This window comes from Euprymna scolopes, chromosome 3 (genome assembly GCF_053919585.1).
Source record: "Euprymna scolopes isolate OS-2025 chromosome 3, ASM5391958v1, whole genome shotgun sequence".
In the NCBI taxonomy this organism is placed as follows: Eukaryota; Metazoa; Mollusca; class Cephalopoda; order Sepiida; family Sepiolidae; genus Euprymna; species Euprymna scolopes.
In genome coordinates, this window is record NC_136484.1 from 83121207 (window position 1) to 83145778 (window position 24572).

The following is a 24572-nucleotide window of genomic DNA, read 5'->3' on the forward strand; positions in this document are numbered from 1 at the left end:
TTGTGCCAAAATGGCTGCCAACCAACTAAAATTCATTTCCTTAAACAATTTCCAATCACCAATTGTCATGAGCGTCCTTCTGATACATTTCTACAGGAAACATGAGCTGAACAAGTACATAGAAAATACTAGCAAGTCTGTTGTAAATAAGGTGGCCTCAATTCTCTACTGAGCTAGAAAACGTCTCACAACAACCAGTACCTATATTTCTATAAAGCCACTATTCGTGCATGGAGTATTGTTGCAAAAAAGAATTTCTAACCTCCAACCCCTGTCTCATAGCCATAGTGTTGCATCCATCTGCTTGTGATACAAGTACTGTCGCATCTATGCTCTGATGAACTTTCTGTACGTGTACCCCTCAGTGAAAGTGCTCCCGATTCACTTGACTAACAACAAAACCGCGCTCCTTTGCTATGTATGTAATATATGTATATAATATATGTATGTGATATATGTATGTAATACATTACAGGAAATTCTTTAATGGCATATTTGGAATTTCATTTCTTCTTCCTGTTTCCACAACCGCACTAACAACAGAAATTTAAATATAATGTGAATCTTGCTGCATAACTCCACACCCAGGTTGCCTCCATCTGATTCCTATCATAGTAGCCCCGTATGCTTCAGTGGCAATATTGCTTGTTTGAGTGAACAAATGTCACAAAGAATATCATATCTGCTCTTACGTTAAGATAATTCTCTTAAATAATATCTTTATTCAACAAAGTCTAGTTTGGCAAAATAATCGATTTTGACTAAGACTTGATTTAAAACCAAAATATATCTCGCTTTCCTTGATCTCTTTCGGTTTCTGTTGCTTTTGAATTTATATAACCTTCCGCTGAGCTTTTCCAAATTTCTCAATTACATCGAACCAACAATTTCACACAGACTATAATGGATCAATGCCAACTCACAAATCCATATTAACTGGCTTTTAGTGATCAATACAAATCAAAGCATCCTGGAAATGAAATGAAGCCATTTTTTTCTTCAAATCAATTCTTTTGATAAATATAGAGTTATTGATTCTCCATGCAGAAACGCAAGGAATATTGGAACTGATCAAGACTTCTAAGAAAAGAAACACGTGATATCAGAGTAAAATAAGACGTGTAAGAATGCTACACGTAGATAACATCTAGATACTTTTACAATTAATCAGAAGTGACATTTCCAGGACATTTTTGTAATCACTTTGAAGTTAGTGTATTTAAGTGTCATAAATAATTATTTTGTTTGCAACAATACAAATAAACTTATGTCATAAACTAATTTTCATAGCCTCAGAATTTTGACTCGAGAGTAAAAAAAGCAAGATCATCCATGAATGGTTATATATATTTTTAAAAAAATTTAACTTTTAAATTTAATTCATTGGGATAGAGTTTGGCAACGCCCTTCTAAATAGGAGACCATTTCACTAGAAATCAAGTGGTCTGCTAACGTTACAGGTGAAGTCTAACAGTCACAGACTCACATTACTGACTTATTAGGAAGATGGTTATTTTCTGTTTCAATTCTCAAAGGAATTACCGAAGGATTTATAAAACGCTTTTGGATAATTCGTCACTGGTGACGTGACAATTCCATTTTACTAAAAGATCCATTCATTTTTTCCATGCGAGAATTTGGGATGCTAAAGCTAACGCAAAACATTTAACATTACAAAAACAAATATAACAAAAAAAAGTTGATATTTGGGCTGGATAATGAATGCCCTGGAAAAGTAACTTCTGATTAACTGTAAGAAAAAATGATTTGTTTTTCAACTACTTTATTTAATGTAACAAAGTTTAAACATTACTAAAAGCATTAATAACAAAAAGAAGAAAAAAAGCGTCGCTAATTGCAGAGAATTTATGCAGATAAATTACTGTGCTAAAATAATAACGTTATTTAGAAACTCATTATTATCATGAGGAGGCCAGGTTGTTTTGCAACTATTCTGTACTTTCACATAACAATTAAATATAATAATGATGCTACAAAACTTGAATTTAACTTAAACATCTAATATATAAAAGGCTATAGGTCTGTCTGTTTCCATATTTTCAAACATTATTTCTTCCGAAACTAAAGTTGCAGAGCGGCGCTAGGGGCCTCAAATGCTTGGATTTTTTATGGGTCTTTAGCCGGTTAAAATAGTTTTTAAGCAATCAAAAAGGGGTAAAAAAAAAAGTTATTTATTTTGTACATTCATCCTAGTTTATTTTTAATCAGCTGATATGCGTGTCACGTTGGTACAGTGGTAACATCACCAGCTTTGAATGCTGATGCTTTACTTTCAGTTTCGATTCTAGCTGATCGCACCCAAATACGTTTTTTGTTTGTTTTGTTTTTACTTTTGACATCTTGGCTCTATAATAATTATACGAAATCTGGACAGATTAAAATATCTTATTTAAGCGTATTTTACGACCGGACAAAGCTGGCTGCCTCCGTTAGTACAATAAATATTTATACTCCTATAATTTTTTTATTTGTATGTGTGTAATTATATTCACACAGATATTCTACACGATTTATATTTGCATAATATTTGCGTAAAAATCTTATAGTAAACAGAAACCTGTTTCTATATATATTTATGTATGCATATATATTTGTTTAAAATTTTGCCTACCAAACTCCTCTGTAAGTTTTTGATTTACAGACATGAAACTTACTATCTGGAGTATTTGAACCTATACAAAACTTTATATTTAAGTTTTAGCCGGAGAAAATCCGTGCAAAAGTGAAAAAAAATTTTTAATGGAATTTGGTAGATGAAGGTCGAATGACGGCATTACGAATATGCATGCGTAACAACATGAACACACGTAATAACATGAACAAATAACTATTAAGGTATTTGTTCATGTTTTAATTTTTAGTCTTGCAGTAAACATGTCTTCATAGGTCAGGCAAAGGAAAAAATAAATCGTAGGCTAAACGTTTTGGTTTCGATTCTCAGTGGTGGTGTATGAGTCAATTTTAACTTTTTAAATCATTACTAAATATTGAGTCCAATATAATATGATAATAAATACGAAATCTGCATTAATCAAAATATCATATTTAAGCGTATTTTAATATTTTAAGGTTGGGCGGCGTCCTAGTATATATATATATATATATATATATATATATATATATATATATATATATATATATATATATATATATATATGCAAAAGCTGTACCCAACCACGCGTTGTTGTGGCTCAGTTTGTTTAAATGGACGCATAAAAAGAGAAAATATGTTTCTTATATTTATGTTTATTTGTGAATACTCAATATTTTGAGGTGTCCCTTGTTTTTTAGAAATTTTAGCTATTGCCTTTGTGTTTCCATCATATGTCACATGATAAAACAGGCGAAATCATTTTTCGTTGAATCATGCAAGACTTAAATAATTGTGACATAACAATTAGGTAAATAACTTTGCTTATTGTTGAAATTGAAGAAAAAGGTGAATAGTTATCGCGTTTTTTTTTTAAAATTAAATATCAATTTTCGGCTGGTACTCTTGCATAATTTAACCTGAATTCTCGTTAGTTCCCGTCAAGCATGGACCGCTGGTCTCGCCCGATCCATGCTTGACGGGAATTCACGAGAATTCTGGTCAAATTATGCAAGAGTACCGCCGAGACTTGTACAATGAACACCTCGTATATCCTTTGAGTACTCTTGCAGAATTTTATCCGGTTACTCGGGATTTTTCGTCAATTATAGTTCGGGCTGGACCGGCAGTCACCGGATGAAGCCAAGCAAATTAACAAACGTAGACGAATATCAAAACAAACAAACCGGAAAAAATAGAAATACGACAAATAAAAAATAATAAAAAGCTACTGAAAATTCACTGAATATATATATATATATATATATATATATATTATTCAGAATAATATATATATTATTCAGAATAAATATATATATTATTCAGAATATATGTATATATATTATTCAGAATATATATATATATATATATATATGTGTGTGTGTGTGTGTGTGTGTGTGTGTATATATATATATATATATATATATATATATATATATATATATATATATATATATATATATATATATATATTATTCAGAATAATGTAATGCAGCGCAACATTACAAACGGTAATTCTTTTTTCGGACGCCAGCAAACCAGAGGCCCAAACTTCAATCCGCCATTTTGGTTCACTAAAGAGTTCACCAAAAAGTATGCCAATGCGCCAAATTTCATTTCATTATTAAAACAACTTTCTACAGAAAAAATACTTATTTTTACATTTTTAGCTAGCGAATAAACATAGAATTATATACAAAATCCACCAAACGAACTGAAGTTAATATTTTTGATTCTAAAACAAAACTAACTTTTTGATAATTCTCTGTGTAGCGTACAGGGAAATATTTTTCTAAAGAATAAAATGAATGAAGTTTATTTTTCAAGACTCTTTATATATTTATCTAGCGAATAAATATAAAATTTGATATGAAAAACCATGTTTATTATTTTTAAAATTCAATAGCAGAGCTGAAGTCGATGTTTTCTATTCTAAAACAGTGTTAAGAGAGTAAACCTTGGCATCCTGAGGTATGCCCTTTTGGTTTGAGAACTCTCTCCTTAAGGAGTCATGTTTCCTTCTTTTCGGTGTTAATCTTCTTAAGATAGAGACGTTAATAACCCGTCTCCGCGTGTGGACCTTCCTTCTTTTACTGATGTCGACCACCATATACATTTAACATGTTTGACTTTGTTATGGGCCCAGCCGATAATGCTTGATGACGATGAAAATAATTATGAGATGTTCGAAATTAAATTTATGGGATACCTTCACAGGCTAAAATTAAAACCGAGTTAAAAAAGGAAGATGATGAAATTCACAGAGAAACGAGGATATATTCGCGAAACGTATCCAAGTTCTAGATGATAGAAGTTTGGCATTAATCATGCGCGACGCGAAAAATAATGGAAGGAAAGCTTTTAAAAATTTAAGAGAACATTATTTGTCTCCAGGCAAACCAAACATCATTGTCTTGCATATCGAACTGTCTACCCTCCAAAACACGAGGACGAAGATGTTACCGACTACGTCATACATGCTGAAAAAGCTATAGCTGCTTTATGAAATGGTGGAGAGACAATCTCAGATGCATTGGCGACAGCTATGCTACTCAAAGGGTTGCCGTCTACCTTCAACACATTAAAAGCCATAGTTATCCAAAGAGATACACCATAAACTTTGATGGAATTCAAGGCATCATTACGATCATATGAGGAAAATACGAAACGCAAAATGGAAGACGCTATCATGAAGACATCAAATAAAAAAGAACCTTCGACGTGTTTTCGGTGCAACAAATATGGCCAAAAACTGTAACAAAAACAGGTGGTGTACATTTTGCGAAGTAAGAACTCATGATACAAAATTCTGCAGAAAAAGACAAACTGAAGGAAACAGCCATTCATACTACAAGGTAGGAATAAACCCTCATATTATTTCTGATAACTTTGAACTATTAGTCGATTGTGGGGTTACTGCCCATATTATTAATGATGAAAAAAAACTGTCACATTTGGACATGACTTTAACCCAGAAGAATATTGAGCTTGCTGACAGATCAAAAAAAATATATAGCGTTAAAGAAAGGAACGGCAAAAATAACGTTACACAATATTTATAAAAAGAGACATAATATTTATTTAAAAAATGTTTTATTCGTACCAACATTTACACAAAACATATTGTCGGTACAAGCCGCCGTAGGGAAAGGCTGCGGCGTGGAATTTGCACAAAACCATGCTATACTAACCACCAAAGACAGCGTTAAATTTTAAATAAAGAAAAGGGGGGAAAGTTTATTCTTTAAATAAATGCATAACAAATAGTATTAATAACACGAGGCGCGACTTGAACACATGGCACAAAATTTTCGGCCATTTTGAAAATGCCAACTATTGTTGAGGGAATGACCATTATTGAAAAAGAATATCACCGTGTGAAATTTGCGATCAAGAAAACCAGATGAAAGGGCCAGGTTTCCATTAGAACTAGTGCATTGTGACTTGGCTGGAAAAATAGAACCCGTTAATATGAATGGTTACAAGTATGCCATAACATTTACTGACGACTATTCAGGCTATGTGATGGCATATTTCATCAAGAACAAAAGCAACACAGTCGACGCTACAAAACAATTCTTGGCCGATAGTGCTCCTTATAGAAGGGCTAAGAGATTAAGAAGTGACAACGGTTCTGAATTCACATCTGAAATCATTTCTTGTTCAGCATAAAATCCGACATGAGACCTCAGCCCCCTACTCACCACACCAAAATGGAACCGCAGCACGAGGATGGAGAACGTTATTTGAAATGTCGAGATGCATGCTAATAGAGTCTCATGTAACTCATGAGCTGTGGCTATATGCTTTTCTGTGTGCTACTTATATTCGAAATAATTGCTATAATCACCGAATAAAACTGACACCTTATGAGGCACTAAAGGGAAGAATACCAGATGTTAAAGATATGAACATTTTTGGTACAACAAAATTAGATCCTCAGTCGAAAAAAAGAATTTTTCTAGGATAGGACAAATACAGTCCAGCCTATTTTGTATATTTCAATAAAGAAAAATCTGTAAAAATATACGGTTAGTGACTTCTACAAATGAATTTAGCGATGCAAGGTATACCACTCAGGATATTACAAACCAAAATAAATATATTTATCCAACTTTAATTCCATCAATAAATCCTAACCATTTCAGTGCAAACATAGTCGATAAGAATAGAACAAATGAACTTCTACTCGATCCTTGTGAGGGAAATATAGATAATCGCGACAGCCAAGCTAGTGAACAGACAAGTGACAGAACAAATGACAGTTCTGAAAACAGAAATCCAAGGTACCCACTGAGACAGAGAAAACCACCCACTTATTTAAAAGATTATGTCACTAATAATAACTTAAGTGATAAAGATGAAGAGTGTATAAATTCTTGTGAAAATAAAACTATTCCTAGATCATATAATGAAGCTATAAATTCACCGGAGGGTGACAAATGGAAACTGGCAATGAAGAAAGAAATGAATTCCTTAAAGGAAACAACACTTTCACTCTGACAACCCTCCCTGAAAACAAAAATTTAGTTGGGGGAAAATGGTGTATAATATAAAAAAAGATGAAAAAAATGATGAAGAATACAAAGCTAGATATGTTGCCAAGGGATACAGTCAGATAAAAGACATAGACTACAATGAAACATATGCACCCACTACAAAAATGCCTACCATCCGAATTCTAATGCAATTTGCTGTGCAGTATGATTTGATAATTCACCAGGTGGATGTCAAATCAGCATACTTAAATACCAAAATAGACTGTGATATTTTCACCCAACAACCCGAAGGATACATTGCTCCAGGCAATGATGGGCTGTTTTGGAAATTAAACAAATCACCCTATGGCCTAAAACAGATCGGTAAAAATTGGAACGATCTACTGAGTAAAGAACTTCTACAAGAAAAATTTAATAAAACACAATCGATCCATGCATGTTTGAAAAAGTTGATAAAAATAAAAGAATTATTATTCTCGTATGGGTTGATGATATCTTGATTGCCGCAAATAATGTAACGTGATTGAAGACCCTAGTCAAACAAAAATTTGACATGAAAGATTTCGGTCAAATCTCAAGATTTCTTGGTGTGGACTTCATAGTCAAACCAAATGAAATAGAAATGAATCAAAGAACATATACTGAGAAAGTATTAGAAAATTTTAATATGCTAAACTGCAAACCCAGACTAACCCCTGTGAACAAAAATTAACTTTCTCTAAGGAAGCAAAATCCTTTGATTCCAAAAGTTACAGCGAGGCTATAGGAAGCCTGGTTTACTTATCTACTTGCACCAGACCCGATATTTCATGGGTGTAAATAAATTATCACAGTACAACCAAACCCCCACAATTGAACACTGGAATGCAATGAAGCATGTACTCAGGTATCTGAAAGGGACTTTAAATTTTTGTTTATCTTTCAGAAAATGTGAAGGCGGCCTGAAGTTAACAAGATTTACCGATGCTGATTGGGGAAGCTCTGAAGACAGAAAAAGTACGTCGGGTTATTGTTTTTCCCTAAATGAAGAAGAGCCTGTTATTGCCTGGAAAAGTAAAAAGCAGTCTACTGTAGCTCTATCTACATGTGAGGCTGAATTTACGGCAATGAAACCAGCCACACAGGAAGCACAATATCTACTGCAATTAATAAACGATATGAACAATACGAAAGAATGGAAGCAAGCAACAATATATTCTGACAACCAGAGCGCAATCTGCATTGCAAAAAACACTATCACGAATCAGCAGGTAAAACACATAGACATAAAATATCACTACATACGGGACAAAATAAACAAAGGTACAATCGAACTGAACTATGTGCCTACTGACAAAAATACAGCAGACTGCTTCAGAAACCCCCTGGTGAGGATCCGCATGGACTGTGTAAAATTAAAATTATCAGGATGTAAAGTTTAAGCGGAGGTGTTAAGAGAGTAAATCTTAGCATTCTTTGGTTTGAGAACTCTCCCCTTAAGGAATCATGTTTCCTTCTTTTCGGTGTTAACCTTCGTAAGATAAAGACGTTCATGACCTGTCTCCGCGTGTGGACCTTACTTCTGATATCGACCGCCACATACATTTAACATGTCTAACTTAACAAACAGAACTAACTTTTTTGATAAATCTCTGTGTGGTGTACCTATAAAATATTTTTTCTAAACAATTAAAATAAATAAAGTTAATTTTTACAATCTTTATATATTTATCTAGCGAATAAATATATTACATATGAAAAACCACGTTTATTGATTTTTATACTTCAAAAACGGAGCTGAAGTCGATGTTTTCGATTCTAAACAAAACATGCTGTGTGTCGTACCAGGGAAATAATTTTTCTAAAGAATAAAAATGAATAAAGTTTATTTTTACAAGAATATATAATAATATATTTTCAAGATATATTCAATATATATATTTAAGAAAATATATTTATAAATTATCTAAGAAATAAACATAAAATTACACATGAAAATCTACTTGGATTATTTTTAATTTGTTTTTGCAAGAGCGTTATCAAAGTAGAAGTTTAACAAGAAGTTGGTGTTTTTACCTTTTTACATTTATAGAAGAGAAAGTCCTCTGTGTGCTGGTACAGGGTCGCCAATTAATAGGAGAGGCATGTGACGAGACTATAGATAGAAACTATAAAAAGATAAAGAAAATATAACGACAACAGTAAATAACAATCAACTTGGACACAATATTTGTATATTAAATTAACCACATGTGGTCGCTTTCCTGTCAATTTCTCATCGAAAATGGATATTAGCAGCAAAGTGACCATTGTGGATATTCAGGAAATTAAAAATTTTAAATGGAATTTGACGTATATTTGTTCAGAAACTAATGAGATTCCTATTTCAGTCACCTAATTTATTTAGAGTGAAATGAGTTTAGGAATTTATATTCAAACCTAAATATTAGTTTTACTTTAATACACTAAGTTATAACAACTTGCATCATCTGGTAGCTGTGTGTCAAATAATATGCTGAGAATAGTGAAAAAAAAAACGCAAAGAATCTCTCCCATACGGGCAATAATTTGGTTTCGTGTTTCCCTTGAGTGTTTATAATAAGGGGACCGATTTATTAGAACTTTGTATTAGAAACTGAGCACCTGTTAAAAATCTTTAAATATTGAATTTTTTGCGTTTTGGCTAAATTTGTTAGTTTGCAATTGCTAATGATTCGCTCCAAAAATTGAAAAAAAAAAATTAAAAAGAATGGTACTCTTGCGAAATTTGACCCGAATCCTTGGGATTTTTCGTCATTATGGTTAGGGATCGACCGGCAATCACCGGATTAAACCGAGCGTTGTTTAAATGTTGAAACACTAAAACGACATTTTTTTTTGTATAAAAAAATATAATTTTTTTATTATTTCTTGGATGATGGGGGGTATTTTTTCTGTTTATTTTTATAACATTAACAATTTTTCTGTACGATTTTCATAAAAGCATTCATCTTTTCTTATAAAAAATCTGTTTACAGAAAAAAAACGTTTACGGCTAATTTTCTTTAAAAAAAAAAGAAAGCTCAAAACTTTCTTAAAAAAAAACTTTCACCTAACAATTTACAGTAACAAATTGATCTTTTCTTGACCCCCTCCCCAACTTTTGTTTGATAAAAAATTGCATAAAGTAAATAAACAAAATGTAACTTTTCTTAAGGAAAATGTATATATATATATATATATATATATATATATATATATATATATATATATATATATATAACTACTTAATTTACTCACATAAAATTAATATACAAAAGAATAAATTTATGCGTAAACTTTAAGTATTTATTTCAAAAGTGCTCAATACGTAGGTAGAGCTAGTTAGTAAGTTATAAAATATATATGGCGATTAAGCTACACTGAATATTCCGCGCATAAGCCTGAAGAGTCCTAGAGTGGATGAAACGTGGAATATTCAGTGTAGCTTAATCGCTATATATATTTTATAACTTACTATATATATATATATATATATATATATATATATATATATATATATATCATTATTTAATAATTTAAATTTTATGATGTGAAATGGTTACATTTCTAATCTAGAATTTTTATTATATGCAAAACAAATAATACATTTCAACAAGTAACCTATAGGTTTTCGACGTTTACCCATCTCCTCAGAGGAAAAATATTATCAAATATTATAAATGGTTTTATGGTGGTTACCATAATGTAACTCTTGTTGAGTAGGTCACCATTTCGGTTTTGGTGAGTTGTCGAAATTAATAAGAAGACGAGAGTGTTGGAACAGTCTAGAAACCGACCTGGGAATAATAATCAAGAAAAAAGGCATTTCAAAACGAAACATTTTTATATACATTTCAGCATACAAATGGTATCGGGTCATAGAAAGTTCGGGATTTTCATTTGTTCCCTGACTCTGGAACCACTCGTCTCTCCATCTTTTTGCTTCCAAAACTTTTTGTATCTCCGTTTTTCCCACCAGAACTGTTCTCCATCCTGATTAGCTACAACCTCTGGTCACATAGAGAGAAAAGAAGTAAGGAAAGAAGGAAGGAAGGGAAAGGGAAAAGTAGAGAGAAAGAGAAATGTAATGGAGAAGTAGTAGTCTTGGCTTCACTACCCGAGCCCCCCTTCAGTAACGGAGTTAGTTAATATCCTTAGAATTATTATTATGTCTATTTCTGTTTAAAAATAAAAGTATTCATTTTTCTTTTTCTATGTCACTTTTTTTCCTGATCTAGATTTATACATGCCACCAGCAATTTTACTCTCTACTTTATCGATATCATCTGTTTGGACATCCTTATCATTAGTAGTACCTATCTGTGCTTTCTCGGTCACTCTAGTTCTATTACTGCTAGTTGGCTCTGTAAACGTTGTTCATATCGATCTGGAAGTGTTTATCTGATCGATTCAAAACTTTATAAGGACCTGAGTACGTTTCTAATGGTTTCCTAACGCGATCAACCCTTAACCATACTTTCTCACAGGAAAGTAAGGTTTTCGGTATAAAAGGTTTTGCATTTCCATGAATAAATCCTTTTCCATCGTTGAGTACATCAATTTGGGACATCCATTCACACAAATTACGTACATACTTGTTGTTAACTGGAGTTTCTTTTTCTACTCTCTGCTTGTGTACCAGCTGATGAGGAATCAATATTGGTGCTCCAGTAACAGTGGTAAAAGGTGAAAAACCTGATTCATTAGGGGTGCTGCGTATACCTAGTAGGATCACTGGTATCGCTTTCATCATTCGCGCTATTATCGCTGCTTTAAGGGTACGATGTGCTCTTTCAATCATCTCATTACTTTGAGGATGATACTCAATCGGTAAACACCTACTACCTTGGCCAACTCTTGAAACAATTCGCTCTCAAATTGGCTACCTCTGTCAGTTACAGCATGCAATGGAACTCCAAATCGAGATATCCAGGCATTGATAAATGCCTCTGCTACTGACTGCGCAGTTATTTCGATCCAGTGAGTTGCACGATCAATACAGGTCAGCAAATATTTGTATGGACTGAGGTAAGAATCTGACTCATTGCGCGTTAGGGGTAATGGGCCAACAATATCGATATGTACCGTTTGGAAACGTGCGGATGGTAAATCAAACTCCTGGACTGCAGACTTTGTGTGCCTGAACTTTTGACTGTTAACATACAACACATTCTACACAGAATTGCTTGATCGTCTTATCTAAGTTAGGCCAGAAGTATCTAGACCTTAATCAGTTTAATAGATGCTCCAGTTCCAGGGTGCGCTAAACCATGTAAACTGTCAAAGACAGCCCTACGAAGCTCTTTTGGGACAAACGGCCTGGGTTACTTGGTTGAAGTATCACACAGGACCGAGCCAATTTCACGTGACACGCAGTATTCTTTTAAATTAGCATATGACTTTATTTTGTCATCTCCTTTTTATGCCTGGGTTATTTCAGCCATGCATCTATTTGCACCGCTGAAACAGTTCGAGACATACAGTCTGCAACTACGTTCTCATCTCCTTTAATATACACCACGTCAGCGATATATATATTCAGCAAGTACTGACAAGTGTCGTTGTTGTCGATCCGACTTTGCGGATGTCTGACTATAAAAGGCTCCACATAATGGCTTATGGTCAGTGAATAATGTCACGTAACGACCCTCTATGACGTGACGGAAATGTATTGCTGAAAAATAAGCCGCCAGCAGCTCTCTATTGAACGTAGAATACTTGACCTGGGCTTGCAAAAATTTCGTGGAAAAGAAACCTATAGGTACTGGTTTCTTATCTACTAGCTAGTGTAATGCAGCACCAGCTGCGTATTGACTACTATCCGTAACCAGGTGGTACTCTGTGGCTGAAGACTGCGGATGAGCTAATGCTGTAATTTCTGACAATTTGCTTATTGTTCTGAAAGCATGAGTTTCTTCTTCGTTTAGCTCAAACGTTGCTTTAGGGTCCAACCTCATTCGTTCGGATAGTGGTAGCACTATGGTTGCGTAATTAGGGACTAACTTGCGATAAAAACCTGTCATTCCCAAAAATCTACGCAAGCTTTTCAAATCTTTGAGTACTGGAAAGATTTCTAATTCTTTAATCTTTTTTGAAGTAGTCAACAAGCCTTCTTTGCTTACATGAAAACTTAAGAAGTCCAACTCTGGCACTCCGAATACACACTTAGCTAAGGAAATCTTTAAATTATTATCACTAAGAATCCTGAATACCTTATCTAAGTCTTCCTTGTGCTGTTGTTCCCTTTCGCTAAAAACTAATATCTCGTCTAAATATACGAATACACAATTTAATTTTAGAAATATCTTATCCATAAAACGCTGCAGCATTCTTTAAACCAAATGGCATGTAATTAAATTCAAATAAGCCAAAAGGTGTCACGACTGCCGTCTTAGGCACAACTTCAGGGTGTACTTTAATCTGGTGATATGATATGCTGCAGTCAAATCGATCTTGGAAAAATATCGTCTACCAGCTAGTTGTGTGCAGAATGAATTTATGTTTGGTATCGGGTAGCAGTCTGTCTTGGTAATGATATTCAGTCACCGCAAGCTCGATATAAACCATCTGATTTCCTCACTAAGTGCAAGGGTGTTGTCCACTCGCTACTGGAAGGTGGATAACTCCAGTATTTAGTAAGTTCTTAAATTTCGCCTGTGCTGCGTCTAATTTAGGACCGGAAAGTTGCCTTGCTTTAGCAAAGACTGGTACATGGCTGCCTGTATCAATCCTGTGATACACTCCATCATATTCTTTGTCTGTATCACTATGAGGTGATATTACGCTACTATAGTTATTTATTATTTCGTTAACGTATTCTGCTAGGTCTATTTTATTAATCAATACAGTATTGGTTTCAGTTACTGTGTTGACTTTAATTTTGCACTCTGTTACATTATCACGGATGGATCTATTCTTGCAATTCACTGCTATATTAAACTTGTTTAAAAAGTCAAATCTTAACAAAGGGTTAGTGACATCCGCGATCACGAAACTCCATTGGAAAGATCTTCTTAAACGTGGAATCTTGACTTCTAAGCTAGTTTGACCATAGCATTTTATGCTTTTACCGTTAGCAGTCGAGATATGAACAGGAGTTGGTTCCAAGGTAATTCCATTTAATACAGAACGTGGTAAAATGGAAATACTGGCTCCTGTATCTACAATAAAATTTACTTTAGACGCTTCTATTTTTGCAGTAATTTCTAGTAACGGCGGCACTACCAGAGCAAACGCAGTTCGCCTTTTTAGTTTTCCAAATCGCTAGGGGCGGGAGATGAGGGACGCGAGTTAGGTAGCATTTGTATATTGCTCTTTTTTCTTCGGCCATTTACACCACGGCTTACATGTTTGAGCCTCTTCTGCGAAATAGATATGGGCTCTACATACTCTCGGTCGCTGTTTCCTTCTATACGGGCGTAGACCAACTGGTGTTGTTTCGCCTGCATGTATAGTACCGTGGTGACTTGTTCGAGCCTGACTCTCTACAGTCTGAAATACCGGTGTATTTTCTATTAACGGCATCAAGTTGTTGGACAGTCGACCTAACTCTACCAAGGACATTTCGGTGTGAGTCGCTATCACCGGGGCAATTTGCTTCAGCAGTGCGGTGCGCGTATAAACTTATGCCGCACTATTGCGTCGCTTGCTCCTATTCTATTTGTGACTGTTAACATCTCCTGGAGGTATATTAACGGACGACCTGGCAACGTAGTGGTCCTCATCAATTTCTCCAAGAGTTCAGGTCTAGTCTTTTCGTAGGTAGACAATACCGATTCCCTTAATTTAGCATAATCTAACGAGTGTAAAACTGCTGGCGGTATATTCGTCACTACGTCAGGTGTCAATGCACTTATAACCATATAAAACTTAGTAGTAATATGTTGGAGATGGAATTGCGCTTCTAATATTGCAAACCATGCCTCGACACTAGTTTCCATAAATTGTGGTGGTTTTACGTTTACTTGTTGAGCATCCATTATGATTTTACTAATATTATTATTTATTTGAAAATGAAAAATTTTGTTGTATTATTATTATTATTATTATTATTATCATTATTGTTATTGTTGTTGTTGTTGTTGTCGTCATCATCATCATCATGATTATTATTTTTTTTTTTATTTTTTTTTTTTTGTTAATATTTTTCGTAGCCGCGACCAAAAGAAATGGCGGGGGGGGGACTAGGTATGATAGAAAGGAAGGAACAGCGTTTACTCACCAGAGGTTGAATTAATCAAGAGACTTGTTATTGATAAGAAAATTTTCTTTTTTTTTTTTTTTTTTTTTTTTAGAAATATATATACATTTTTTATTAATATCTTTGCCACAACACTCCGGACGAATTTCTACACGTGTGAATTTCCTACACATGCTTAAAATGGCGACAATTAAATGTACTATTTTTGTATGCGTGTTTGAAAGTTTTTTTTTGTTTTTTTTTTTTTGTATCCGGGCAAAATTTTAGAATTTTGTACAACTGCGTCCTACCATTAATTTGAACTTTTTTTGTATTTATATAAATAAATAAATAAATATATATATATATATATGTGTGTATATATATATATATATATATATATATATATATATATATATATATATATATATATATCCCATTTATTCACTTACCAAAACTTTAAACGAACTTATCAGCCCATACATTCCTAGCAAGTACAGCGTTAGATCCATACATGAGCTCCTGCAAATACTTAAAACAAATAGAAATATCGCTTTGACGTAGAAAGTCTTTTTACAAATGTCCTTGTAGCGAAAACCATAGATATAATTATAAACAACATCTACAATCATCCGTCACTCCCCCCACTTAAAATTAATAAAAATATATTTAAAAAAATATTATTAATCTGCACCACGGAAATACCTTTTTATGATCCTAATGGCAACATATATAATCAAATAGATAGCGTCGCAATGGGATCAGTCCTCGGACCTACCCTGAGTGAATTTTATATGGCAGACTTAGAAAATAAAACATTTAAAAATATAAAGCCCCCTACGTATGTACGTTATGTTGACGACATACTCCTCTTAGCTGATAATGACGAACAGATATATAAACTTCAAGATCTTTTTTCAAAATAACTCTGTCCTTAAGTTTACAATAGAATTAAATGATAACAAACAAATTCACTTTCTGGACGTCCTTATAGACTCATCTAACAATACTTTCGACACAGCTGTATACAAAAAAACAACTAATACAAAATCCAGCCTCTTGAACTTTAAGAGTGAGTGCCCTCAGCGTTATAAAATTGCCATAAATAAAAATCTTTTAAACCGTGCTAAGATGATTTCTTCTACGAAAAAAGCACTACTAATAGAAATTAAAAATATCAAACAGGTTCTTATAAATAATGACTTTCCGAATTATATCGTTGATCAACAAATTAAACTATTTTTACAGTCCCCTAAAAACCTTAACAGCAATACTAGTCAATTTTCTAACACTAACCCTATAGACATTTTATAAAAACCAAATGACACTAAATTTTAGAGTGGAAGAAAAAATAATTAAAAGCATCATACATAGATATACAGCACCTCTAGAGGACAATTCTAAGATTAGATTTATTATATACTATAAGAAGTATCGAACCCAGAACCTCATCGTAAAAATAACTCCTCGCCGGCGACAAAAATGTTGGAGCAAACCAATATTGTGTACAAATTTCAATGCCCCTTAGGAGAGTGTAACTCCGAAAATAAAAACGCATATATTGGACATACAAAAACAACATTGTCCCGTCGATTAACGATGCATTTGAACAGTACTAGCTCAATATACCAGCATTTAACAAATCAGCATAGCTGTCCCCCTTCTAATCTTAGAAAGGTCCTCGTGGACAACACAAGGATTTTGCAACGAGAAAGTAATTGTAAAAAATTAAAAATACTTGAAGCACTATATATAAAAACCCAGCATTAATTTTGAAAGTAGCAATAATGTGCTGAAACGTTTAGCAAAACCAGTATACGAATGGTTTTACTAACATTGCTTTTTATCATCCTAATTTTTAATCGAGTTTTTTATCACTCGTAAATGTATATTTTAATCGACTTTTCATTGACTCTTTTTATCATTCGTAACTATATATTTCACTTCTATTTTTAATATTTTATCTCCACCTGATGATGATTCAAGAAAGAATCGAAAGCGCTCGTGTGAACCCTGGAACATTTGTAAATACCTTCCATCTTGAAGTTAAAAAAATCTTACGAAAGATCGAAAAAATGAAAAAAAAAGAATCATTAAGCAAGGTATCTCTGTTGTTTTTAATAATGTTTGCCTGAATATATATATATATATATATATATATATATATATATTACAAAGGATCCGCCTTCGCACTTCTCAGGCCGGGTCCTATTTGAATCATGTAAATTACTCGGTGGGAATCACATAATTTCTTTCTTTTTTTTCTCCTGTGTCACAAAACAGTAAAAATATATTTTATCGCCACTTCTTTAGGCGAATTTATATATATATATATATATATATATATACTTGTGTGGGGGGGGCGGTTGTCCTCGGATTTTGCTGTTACGTCGTCATCGCTTGTCCGTGTTCATATGGACGTCGGGCGTTCACCAAATTATGGCGGTTACCATAATGTAACTCTTGTTGAGTAGATCACCATTTCGGTGGGTCCCCCTTTTGGGGAGTCGTCGAAATTAATAAGAAGACGACAGTGTTGGAACGGTCAAGAAACCGATCTGGGAATAATAATCAAGAAAAAAGCATTTCAAAACGAAACGGTTTTATATACATTTCAGCGTACAAGTGGTATCGGGTCATAGAAAGTTCGTGATTTTCATTTGTCCCCTGACTCTGGAACAACTCGTGTCTCCGTCTTTTTGCTTCCAAAACTTTTTGTATCTCCTTCTTTCCCGCCAGAACTGTTCTCCGTCCTGATTGGCTACAACCTCTGGTCACATAGAAAGAAAAGAAGGAAGGAAGGGAAAGGGAAAAGTAGAGAAGAAGAGAAATGTAATGGAGCAGTAATAGTCTTGGCTTCACTACAGATTATATCTAATTTGTTACATTTTGTTTATTTACTTTTTGCAATTTTTTATTTTTATGCAGGAGTTTTTTCAAGAGAAGATCAATTTTTTACTTTAAATTGTTACGTGAAAGTTTTTTTCCAAACTTTAAATTGTTACGTGAAAGTTTTTTTAAGAAAATTAGCTGTAAACGTTTTTTTCTGGAAACAGATTTTTTTTATAAGAAAGATGACTGAAAAATGATTTTTTTATAAGAAAGATGAATGAAAAACGTAAAGATGAATGCTTTTATGAAAACCGTAAATTGTTAGGTGAACGTAAAGAAAAGTTGTTAATGTTATAAAAATAAACAGAAAAAAATACCCCCCCATCACCCAAGAAATAATTAAAAATTACATTTTTGTATACAAAAAAAAAATGTCGATTTAGTGTTTCATCATTTAAACAACGATCGGCTTTATCCGGTGATTGCCGGTCGATCCCTAACCATAATTGACGAAAAATCCCAATTATTCAGGTCAAATTCCGCAAGAGTACCATTCTTTTTTAAAAAATTTATTTATTTATTTATTTTTATTTTTTATTTATTTTATTTTTCCATTCTTGGAGCGGATTATTAGCAATTGCAAACTAACAAATTTAGCCAAAACGCAAAAGATTCAATATTTTAAGATTATAAAGGGGTGCTCAGTTTCTAATACAAAGTTCTAATAAATCGTTCCCCTTATTATAAACACTCAAGGGAAACACGAAACCAAATTATTGCCCGTATGGAAGGGATTCTTTTCGTTTTTTGGGGTCCTTTATTTTGTTTTGTTTTTTTCACTATTTTCAGCATATTTATTTGACACACAGCTACCAGATGATGCAAGTTGTTATAACTTAGTGTATTAAAGTAAAACTAATATTTAGGTTTGAATATAAATTCCTAAACTCATTTCACTCTAAATAATTTAGGTGACTGAAATAGTAAGTTCATTAGTCACTGAACAAATATACGTCAAATTCCATTTAAAATTTTTAATTTCCTGAATAGTAAAACGATCCACAATGGTCACTTTGCTGCTAATATCCATTTTCAATGAATAATTGACAGGAAAGCGACCACACATGGTTAATTTAATATACAAATATTGTGTCCAAGTTGATTGCTATTTACTATTGTTGTATTTTCTTTATCTTTTTATAGTTTGCAATGACGTCTTGTACCATGAGCAGCACTCCTCAATCGCATATTCCCATCGGTCCGTACTCGTCTGCCTCAAAGCTGCAAGCTGTTCGCAATCATCTAGCTATGGGGTAATAGCCAACCAATTTTCTGCATACTGAGAAAAGCTCACTCTTGGTCAGGCCCTCCCTAGCTTCAGGGATCTCGTTTCCTCGCCCAAACATCAATTTTCCTGTCTTATTCTTCAGTAATCTCAATCCCAAAGCAATTTTCTTGTTCAATGATTCGGACGGTTTAGCCGTCCGTCCATATGTTTTTACATGATTCCTCACCCTTTCTGCAGACACCATAGTCTCATCTACCAGCACATCATCAATGTAGAAGCAGGTGGAGGTCTGAACAGCATCATCTTTGGCCAGCACAATCTTTAGAATTGCTGTCATGATCTTTGGTGCAGAATTCAATCCAAATCCTGGTCTGGTCAAACAATAAATTCAACCTTTATACTCCACTAATTTATACTGCCATAGTTTTTCATCCACATGGATTTGTAGGTTCACGATTTTAGTTGATTGTCCCATTCTCCTCCACTCTCTTATAACTTCTTTATATGGATTGCCAAACGTCACCCAGCTATCATAACTCCTCCCAGTCAGTCTATCATCTTAACCCAGTGCCACGTCAATTCCCGCAATAAGCCTGTTCAGCACAATCACTCTGAGTCACAGCGGTATGTTCCTTATCACGAGCTCGGCATCTGTTTCTCCACAGCACCTCACCTCCCTGCCATCTACTGCTCAAATGTTGCTTGCTCCATGAGTTGGCAACACTTGTAGTGACAGGCATAGTTGTGCAGCCGGTATCGACAAGGGTTCTAATCCTCTTTCCCTTGATAGCGATCACTATCTGGGACAACAAGCCCTCACGCACCATCACAGTATCAGAGGAATGACTACTGGTGTAATAGCACCCCTTTACTCGTTTCCCTGAAGCACAGAACACTCCTTGCTAATGTGTCCACCATGGCCGCACCAAAAACAGATAATGCCTGGTTGCGGCTCTTTACAGTCTCTTAGCAGGTGATTGATCTTCGGAACTCTCTGTCTATTGCAATTTGTTTTATTACATTTTCGACCTATTGTTCCTTTGTCGCGCATTTGACTTAATTCTATGTTAACAGTTGGAATCTGGGCCAGTTTCTCCCACTTGGTCTTTTTTTTTTGGTAAACCTGGTATCGTCCAGAAGGTTTTGTTGCTTCACTTCCCAAACTTATTCCGGCATTGTTTCACACAATATGTTAAGATATATTGTGGAAGGTCTAAGAAGCAGAAAAGTTTAATTTTGAACATATGTGCGTTCGTCTCAATAGGCATAAACATCAAACGCAACAGTTTCAGTATATAAATGGATACAAACTGGAAAAAATATGTTGAACAGAAAAATAAAAATAATAATATAAATGAGAGGTGAGCACTACTTGTCTTCAAATGTCGGGCATTATCATCCAGTGGCAGACACCATCATTCATCGTGGTCATTGCTTTTTTAAAGTGGTTACTGTTATTTCATCTAAGGGAGGTGACTGGCGACCACTGGTGTATTTAGGCTGTTTCTGCTTTATTAAGGAATACATACTCTGCTATTTTGGGATGAGATGTTCCAATTAAATGTAACTTTATACGGAATAATAATAATAATAATAATAATAATAATAATAATAATAATAATAATAATAATAATAATAATAGATTACATCAAAACAAGACACATAAAAAACAGCAAATTTAGATTCTGTGGATAAAGAGGCTAACGCAATAAACCACATAAGTGAATACAGCAAACTAACCAAAAAAAAATATAAAAATAAACACGATCAAGTGGGGAAGGCAGTACATTGGCAATTATGCAAACAATTAAATCTTGAACACACAGACAAATGGTACAAACACAAACCGGCAGCAGTACTGGAAAATGAAAGTGACAAGATCCTGTGAGGCATGGATATAAAAACAGATAAACCCATCCAAGCAAGAAGACCCGATGTCGTAATAGTTAACAAGAAGGAAAAGTCCTGACAGATTGTAGATTTTGCCATTTTAGCAGACCACACAGTGAAGATTAAGGAGACTGAAAAACGTGAATGGAGGAAAAACAAAAACAAAAACAAAACGGTCAAACCAAACAAAAACAAAACTCTATCGAAGTAAGACATGGGACTACAACAGAAATGTCGAATGGCTGAAAGACATGAAAGAAGAGTTACAACAAATCGAAGAAGGAACAGTGAATGAAATCAGCAAGGAAACCATAAAGAAAACCATAGGAAAAATGGCAAACTAGAGATAGTAAACAAACGTACCAGTTTGGATGACAAAAGGCAGAACTATGTTGATACAGAAGGACACAGAAAAAGGAACTGCCCCTAGCAACTATAGGTCTGTCATGTGCTTACCCACTCTGTGGAAAATACTGACAACACAACTGAGGGAACAAATCTACTACTCCCTGAATAATCGTGGACTTCTCCCCAAGGAACAGAAAGGATACCAAAAAGGAAAAAGAGGAACACACAAAAAAGCATACGATAGGATCCCCCAAAAATGGATAATACAATGCTTTAAAATGTATAAAATACCAAGCAGGATCATCAACATGATAGAAAATGCGATGAAAACGTGGAGACTGGAACTGACAGCTGATGGACAACACATGACAGAAATTTACATACAAAAAGGCATCTTCCAGGGAGATTCACTATCACCATTACAGTTCATTATAGCCATGATTCCCCTGAATAATATACTGAGAAAGTGCCAAGCTGGATACAAGTTCTTTTTTATTTTTTTTATAACACAGTGATCACCACTTATCAAGGCCCGGAAGCCACTCAGGGATAAGGGTTATTGCAAGTACATTACGTTAGTGTGGAGATTTGATGAAGTGTTTACTTCAGGGGCGGTTCATTAGGAATTTGTTAACATTGGACTTGAAGACATCCAAGTTGTAGTCCGGTGGAAAGCAGGCAGACGGAACAGAGTTCCACAGGCGTGCAGTTCTAAGAAAGAAGCTTTGTTCATGGAATCCACGTTTTGATTTAGGCACAGAAATAGAGTGGGGGAAATTTTTCACAGTGGATTCAGCTAGACGGGTGTTTTTCGTGAAAGATTGGCGAGGGGGGACCAGAGATTGGAGTTCAGATGAGCACCTGCCATGGAAATAACGATAAAACAAGGATAGGCTCGCAACGTCTCTTCTGTGGGAGAGAGGTTGCAGGGTAGAGAAAAGGGCATCCCCCACTAGGCCATGAAGTCTATTTTGTACTCTGTCAAGGCAGGATAGGCTGTTTTTAGCAGCTCCTGCCCAGATATGGCAACAGTATTCCATCCTTGGACGTTCCCTAACACGGAGGAAAAAATAAACCACCTGATGAACATGGACAATATTAAACTTTTCAAAAGGACCAAAAATGAACTAGAGACATTAATAAATACCACCAGGATCTTCAACGAGGATATCCAAGATATCAAAGGGAAAACTAGAGACACAGAAAGCATGGAACTACCCAACTAAACTGAGATGAGGGCACTAGGGGAACAAGACACCTATAAATACCTAGGAGTACTGGAATCAGACACCATCAAAGCAACAGAAATAAAAGAGAGAATTTGAAAGGAATACCTCAGGAGAACAAGAAAACTTCTCATAACCAAATTATATAGCAGAAACCTAATAAAAGACATAAATACATGGGCAGTATCACTAGTAAGATACTTTGGACCGTTCATAGGGTGGACTAAAGAAGAACTGAGACTGCTCAATCAAAAGACCAGGAAACTCATGACTATGCACGATGTTGGCTGAATCTATGTAAAAAGGAAAGATGGTGGGAGGGGACTGGTTAGTATAGATGACTGTGTGAATGACACCAAAAAAGAACTAGAAAAATGCAAAATGCAAAACACTGAAAGAATAATCATAGCAGCGAGAGACACTGAAAATATCAATAAAACAGAAAACAAAGAGAAAAAGGATAAGAAACGAACAGGGTGAATATCAAAGAAAAGCAGAAACAGAGCAAATACACAGAGCTAGCCAGAGAGGTGAAAGGGATATAGAAGATGAAAAAAATAATAATAATACCTATAATAGTAGGAGCACTAGGAACAATCCCGAAAAACTTTGAAAAAAGAATGGGAGAAATTGGAATCAATGGAATGACTGGAAAAATACAACGAACAACAATCATGAAAACAGTTGAAATATTAAGAAAACCCTTGAATGCGGAAACTAACACACAGGAGCGACAAGCACAGGTCAGACAAACGCAAAGGCAAAACACTACATGAAAACAAGAACACTGAAGCCGTATATCTATAAGTTCACTGAACCAACCCCACCCCCATCTCCCATTGCCATTTCATGCGCCCCCCCCCTCAAAAAAAAAGAGTGCGACCAAATAACCAAGTAGAGTCAAGAAAGAAGGAAAGACCGAGGAACTGACCAGGCCGCCGCCAGATAAGTCCGAAGAGAACTGGAACCTTGGAGAGGCTTATTGCCACTCAAATTCCAGCGAAGACCAATAGCCGCTGCCAACGAGAAATTAATGGCAAGCAGCTGTTGTGATAATGCAAAATTCTTTGCAAATGTTATCGAAAGAGGTGGAGATTACTGAAAACCTGGGGAGACTTGCTATCACTCAGCTTCCAGGGAACACTACAGGCTGTTTTCAAGGAGAGATCTTTGATGCCCTGTGTGAAAGCTCCTTGTGAGCCAATAATAATAATAATAATCGGTGTCATTGTTTTCATGAGTGTTGTTGTTTTTGTGAATGTTGAAATTTAACCGATATTCCAAGGTTCGGTTTTCTTTCTACACGTGCACATCACATTAGTGTTTTATTTGTTTATTTATAATAATAACTGTAATATTGCCGTAGTTGTATTGGCGATGATGAAAATGGTGGTAATTATATTAGTAATGATAGTAGTAATAGAATAAGGATAATAACAATAAAAATGAAATAAAAATAGAGACAGCAATAATAATAATAATAATAATAATAATAATAATAATAATAATAATAATAATAATAATAGTGGTGATACTGATAATAATAATAAATCATCCTAAGATTGCTATATTACCGGAATTAAAGTAGGGATGAGCCCCAACTCTCCTATAAAGTACTTCAAAGGCATGCTTAAATCTTTAGCATCTGAAAATCTAATCATACTCCTCGTGTGGCTTAGTCTCTCCCAACCCGACAGAT

At 34.4% G+C, this 24572-nt stretch overlaps 1 protein-coding gene across 2 annotated transcripts in view; it reads right to left on the reverse strand.

Moving 5' to 3' along the window:
• LOC145256537 (glutamate receptor ionotropic, NMDA 3B-like) overlaps positions 1 to 24572 on the reverse strand; it is a 1196865-nt gene that overhangs the window by 1080265 nt on the left and 92028 nt on the right. Inside the window, exon 2 of one of the 2 annotated variants that reach the window (XM_080115582.1) lies at positions 9166 to 9257. The exons of the other annotated variant lie outside the window; for it this stretch is intronic. The gene's annotated coding sequence lies outside the window, so the exon portion shown is untranslated. The remainder of the gene's footprint in view (positions 1 to 9165; positions 9258 to 24572) is intronic. 2 annotated transcript variants of the gene reach the window in all.